The sequence below is a fragment of the Camponotus floridanus genome, unplaced genomic scaffold (genome assembly GCF_003227725.1).
Source record: "Camponotus floridanus strain SB8 unplaced genomic scaffold, Cflo_v7.5 scaffold127, whole genome shotgun sequence".
Taxonomy (NCBI): Eukaryota; Metazoa; Arthropoda; class Insecta; order Hymenoptera; family Formicidae; genus Camponotus; species Camponotus floridanus.
This window is the reverse complement of record NW_020229245.1, coordinates 220,995-227,940: the sequence shown is the minus strand read 5'-3', so window position 1 is coordinate 227,940 and position 6,946 is coordinate 220,995.

The following is a 6,946-nucleotide window of genomic DNA, read 5'->3' as shown; positions in this document are numbered from 1 at the left end:
ATCATCAAAATCGAACATAATGTTACTGATAATTCGTTGTCGAAATATTTTATATACTATAAAAGAATTTATTGATTAAAATTGATTGTTTATTAAACAATTTATCACGGAGTCTTTCGTTATGCTAATTATTTGCTATAATTCGATTGTTTTACTTCGTGTTCTCTCACAATCCAAATTATATTCAGATTATCAAGAACGATAAAGTGACACGGATGAAATATATTTGTGATTCTAAATATTAAAATAATTATTATTGTCCGTAGAAATCGCAACAATCGAAGTGATTATTTAATATTTTGGATTCCTATAATTTAATCGATTCTCGAAATTAAATTGTATATTGTTTAATTAACAAGGATTAAGAAAATTTAAAGCATTGTTCGAAATATATTTAATTCTAATATTATTAAAGAAATATTATAATTAGAGGATTGTTGAAAAAATGTAGTCGACCAAACTAGCCAGAAATTTAGTTTATTATTACGACGTTTCGACCATATGGTTGTGGTCCTTATCAAGTACATACGAAGCCATAAATCAGGAGACTGGCATAGACGATGATCTTATAAATTGCACAAATCACATTAACAAAACGTTATTTATTAAAAGATTTAAATTAGAGAGAAATTGATGTGTCCGTGAGAGACTTCGTCAAGAGACAATGAGTCTATGCCGGTCTCCTGATTTATGGCTTCGTATGTACTTGATAAGGACCACAACCATATGGTCGAAACGTCGTAATAATAAACTAAATTTCTGGCTAGTTTGGTCGACTACATTTTTTCAACAATCCTTTGATTATTCGACTAGCGTTATTAAGATATTTATTATTATAATTAGCATCAATGATCGAAAGATTACATAATTAAATCTCTTATGCCCTTTTATGTATCCCCTGTTTCAATTTAATCGCGGTAATAAAATATTACGATTCGATAAAGATTTATCATTGCGATACAGTTTCATGTCGTTAATTATTTTTTAATTAATTAATTTTTATTAATATTTAAAGCAAATTATGTTTCGATACTAATCGTAGTTGTGTTTAGTAAAAAAATTACAATATTCGAAGCGTTTTTCATCACTACTTTATTCGAGAGTTACCGTGCGAATGATAATAAAACGGTAACGTAGAGCGCGCTATTGTTTATATTTTATATTTTATATTTTATATTATATTTTATATACAAAGTCGAACGCCGTGTTATTGATAGTTCGTTGCCGAAATATTTTATATATTATAAAATATACATTAATGTGAAATATTAAATTATGGAAGTATTTTAATTTATTGATTAAAATTGATTATTTATTAAACAATTTATCACGGAGCTAATTATTTGAATTTATTCGATTATTTTACCGCGCTTTTCCGAAGTCAAATTCTATAATATTTAGTTTTGCATTTTAAAAGATTAACTTATAGCGAGCTAAATAAATAAATAAATAAATGATGTTGAGAAGAAAAAGAATACAAATAAATAAATAAATAAATAATAGCGTGAAAAGAGAGAACATACTAATATTTTTATATAATAAATTATTATTAATTAAATTATTTATATTTTTATTTATATTATTTATATTATCAGAGAGACATATATGTTAACTTCTGAGAACATTCGTGGACATTGGCTTTATAGTTCATGTTCACATGTTTTTAATGTCCACAGAGGAAGTATCATTTTCAGGGATCACCTAAAAGCGGGCCATGACATCTCTCAGTCTTCTCTCTGTTACAAGAAGCTGTCTACGTGTGACACATTGACATTATCGACTTAACTTAATTTGAAAATATTATGATCAAATTGTTCTCCATGAATAAGAATTACTGATCGATATTATCAATCCAATTGCCTCCCAATTTAAATAAAAAATAATTTAACATTCATCGCCACGATAGAACTGACACAAGATGACAGATTGACAGGATCTATAAGTATAAGTACATCAAAGTTAAAGCAGATATTGTACATATCATTAATTAAATAAATCATTGATTATTAATTCAAGCTAAACGTTCGTTTATTTCTACGATAGCAGTCGATTTTATAAAAGTAAAAAAGTCGATTTTAAAAAGTATAAAATATAAAATAAATATAATATAAAATATAATAAAATATATAATAAAATTTATAATAAAATACAAATATATAATAAAATATAATATAATAAAATATATAATAAAATATATAATAAAATATATAAAATATAAAATAATATAAAATATAAATATAAAATATAATATAAAATAAAATAAAAATAAAGTAAAAAGAATAATATAAAATATAAAATACGTGTGAAATATCCTAATAAAAGTATCCCTTTGAAATAAAATTTCGCAAAATAATTCTAATAATAATACGCGCATATCAAATATTCCAACATATCTAACTGAATTAATAATGCCTAATTAAACTAATAATAATACGAATAATAATAATACTAATAATAATAATAAATTAATAAAATTATAAACTTACTTTACGATTGTCCGATGTTTTCCGTGGGCCTCCTCCTCCTCCTCTCCTCCTCTCGTTCTCCCCTTGCTTTAGCTCCCTCTGCTCATAGCACTCACACAAAACACAATTAACAATCGATAATTAATAATTGTAATAGAATCGATCGCGAAATACGCGGAGCGACTCGCCTTTTTTGCCGGCCGCCTGACTTTTTGCGCGCGAATGACAACAAGATGGAGGGGTGGGGATAGAGTCACCACAAGTGTGATAAGAATCATACGTCACGAGCAACGCGAGCAACGCGAACGTTGTTTGTTGTCTCTCTTTCTTTCTCTCCTCTGTTGTATTATATTACAATAATAATATTACAATAATATAATAAATTAACACACACTGTTTAAATAATAAACTCACGCACAAAATATACACTTTGTGTCAATCGTTAACGTGACGTCATTGCAATTTTCGTTCAACTTCAGTCATAATCTCGATACTACATAGCATGCATATCCAAAAGATGTCCAGAAGGTATCCAGAAGATATCTTTGGGCGATTAGACATCTTAGGATGTCCTGTTAATGTCTTTTGAACATAGGATGCTATATGGGCAAACGCCATCGCACGAATTTGAATTAATACGCGATAATAGTGACAAGTAATATTATTATAATTATTGTAATAAGAATAATTATTAATAAAAATAATAAAAATAAAATTAATAAAAATAAGATGGTATTTTTGACATTTATTAATCGACACGATCACATTCCGAGGTACAAAATATGACGAAATATGTGACTCGCGTTCCTACCTGACTTTTGGCATGCGAATAACAATATATGGAGGGGGAGAGGTTATCGAATGCAAACAATATCACATCATACATCGTAGAGACGAGTCGCGACATGAATATTCGAAGTTTGTTGCTCTGTTATATTAATATAATAATTTAACGCGCTGTCTAAATAAATTTATACGCGAAATACTTTGCGTTCGTCGAGTTATAAATTAATTAATTAATAAATTCATTAATTAACGATTGATACTTTTGATTGATGCTTTTCATTTAACCTTAGTCACTCGATCCTGCGATTTGTGTATTGTTATGTTCTTATCTTCGGAAATAATTGATAAAGCGATGAAATATTGAGGCCATACGAAATATGTATGAACATTCGCATTCCTGCATCGTTAAAGGAATAGGTAAATGTTCAATTATCAATCGCAATATAATTGTAATAGAATATAGATAATTTTTTAATTCCCATCCGATTCCCATTAAAATTTATAATCGTTAAAGTTTATAATTAAACAGAAATTTCAGAAATATTCTTTTCGTAAAAAAAATTATGTAATTTTCTTATTAAATGTTTATTTAAGAAAGATAAAAGAATTTAATATTTTACGCGAAAATTATATTATGAAATATTATTTTACTGCTTTTTATATGTAAATAATTTAAATCTATATATTTGTATTTTACAGATTAATATTCTTACTCACATCGAACATTCAAGTATCAATCATGCAATGATAACTCCGCATCGTATCGGTGAGTAATGAATTATTTTTTAGTCTAAAGATAGAATATAGAGTTTAGATTTATATTTTTTACAGAATATATATAGACTATAGATTTGTAAATATTATATCAGATATATATGTATGTAACATAGTAAATATATCAGAAAAGAGAGAGAGAAAAAACATTAAAATCTTATATTAGTGATACATACAAATTTAAATTTATAATAATAATAGATACAATAATCTAAAAAAAAAATTAATAATTTAATTTAATAATCTAAAAATAATTTAATATATTATTTATTCTCATTATTGTTATTTGAGATATCTGAATCTTCATTATTTATTTCTATACATATTATTACTACATGATGTAAAATTTAAAATGATATTAAAAACTTAAGTTTAATGCAATTAAAATATAAAAAGAAATTGAATTTTACTTGATTTTCATTAGTGTGGCTTTTCTTATTTTCTTATTATTTTTTAATGCAATTTTTTCATCATTTTCAATATTACATGTTTATTTGCAAACGCGCGATGGTAAATTCTAATAATTTAAAATCATGGTCATTTAGATGTGGTAGAAAAATAATTAATTAGCTTTATAAGATATATATTAATCAATTAATTATTTTTTCTGTTGCTTCAACATTCTTTATACTTGACTGCGATTATATTTGACAAATTTCTCGAAATTTTTATATAAAATTTCAAATATTTTCATATAAAAAAATTTCAAATATTTTAATATAAAAAATTTTAACATAAAATTTTAGATATATTATACATCATAATTAAATAAATTTTTAATTAGGAAAAAAAAAATTTTGAGATATCTTGCGTATGTTAAATTAATATGGATATCGTGTCACAATAATAACAGTAGTCTTCTAAAGATATCCAAATAGATTCTGAAATAGATGAAGCCATAGAAATGCATTCGTCGCGTCGTTCTTACCAGGAGCGTGACTTGTAAGAACATATAAGACAAAGGCCATTTGATCGATCTATTACATGGATTGAGTACACTCGCTCCGCATTTGAACAACGCCACAATTGGTCATGAGTTAATATGGGTTGCTACTATTACAACGGTCACATTCTGCTATTCGAGGATTCTCTCTTTTTTCTGTACATTCTTTTTCGTGGTTTCATTTAAGGTTTCATTTAAGGACTTTCTATGACTAATAAGGAATTAATGTTTTATTAAAAAATTTGTCTCAAAGCATTTTATTGGAATAAGATTGAGCTAAATTTCAAGTAGTTTGTCATTTTAAATTATAAAAATATTTTATATATAAACTGCACTTGATATCGTCTGAATTAAAAAAATAGAGGTTTTCTTCTAAATTTATAAATGTTTTTATAATTTATAAATAATGTTATATTTTAATTATATTTTAATTGCATTTTACTATTTCTAACAAGCAGCGCAATCATATATCTTAATTTTTTTTTTGATTGGCTGTTATTTTTTCCTGTAATTTTTGTGAAAAAAAAATTTGTAATATATTTATTATTCATTTTTTCCCTCTATTTAATTTACTGTTATATACATAGCCTACTCCATTTCAGGAACAAAATAATTCTTGTGCAGAAATGAATTAAAGATACACTAAATCACTTTGAATATGTGATGAAAATCTTGAGAGCTATTTTTATTCGTGAAAGATACTTTATGAATTGAATATATTTGAATTAACTATTACTTCACAAATTTATAATATATGTACATATAATTATGATATATCTATCTAATGAGAAATAGAACTTTTCTTATGGATGTAGAAAATTAATAGAAATAAATATTGTATATCAAAATAAATTTTTTAAATGGCATATATTATACATATAAAAAAATTTCCTTTAAAGGAAAGGCAATTAATAAAGATATAATAGATTTGCGCACAAATTTAAAGAAGACTTTTGCATAAACAGAATATCTTCTACTTTTTCTTTTTAAGAATTTATGTTATTATTTTAATTTGTATAAATAGATACATAATTTTAGATATATAATTTTATTTCTAAATTTAATTTAATTTTATTAAAATTTATTTTTTTTTTTATTTTTTCAAAATTTACTTTTAATTTAAATTTTATTTTATTTTTTTTAACTTAATTTTTCGAATTGTTTTCAAAATATTTAGATATTATATATAATACGTGCATAGAAAAGATTTTGTGGACATTCAGAATTTTCAAAAATTTTTAGATTATTACCAGAAAAATGCATATTTCAAGTATAAAGATGAGATGCCTGGTTTTCAAGAGTTTTTCTCATCTTTTCAATCAATATATGAAGTGATAATAAATTATATATATATGCATGTCTTATCAATAAATTTGGGAATCAATTTAAAGTCGAATTTTCGGTTTGCATCTTGTGCTGCAAGCATTATGCATTTTTAATACGTATAAAATATCTTCCACAATATGTAGATAAACGCTTATTTTTAAAGAGACATTAGAATTTTGAGCTTATAAAAAAGATATGATAGTGAAAAAGCATTTAGATACACATTAATTAACTAAAAATAAAGTCACCGGCGATTCGGTCGGTAGGTCGTCGCCTTGAAAATCGTTTGCGGGCTTCCTGAAGCAATTTCACGTTACGAAGAATCATCAAACCGGTTTGCCCACCCTAATGGCTTGGGTCCTTAACCTCCTCTCAAAGACAATGATTTAAACTGCAATGTCGAGTTCACCGAGATAAACCCACGCGTTTTTCGACATGGAACGTGACGTCATGGATATAAATTCTCAAAAAGAAGAAATTCTGGGCTAATCGCGTAGGTTAATTTCGAAAAAAATTAGATATGTACGTAAAAGGTCACTGTACTTTTTAGGTTGACAATCGATATTAAATACTGGTCGAATAACTGGACATTTGCCAAAGCCATGAACCTTTTGATTGTAATCTTCATAGCCATTCCATCTGTTCTAGTCTT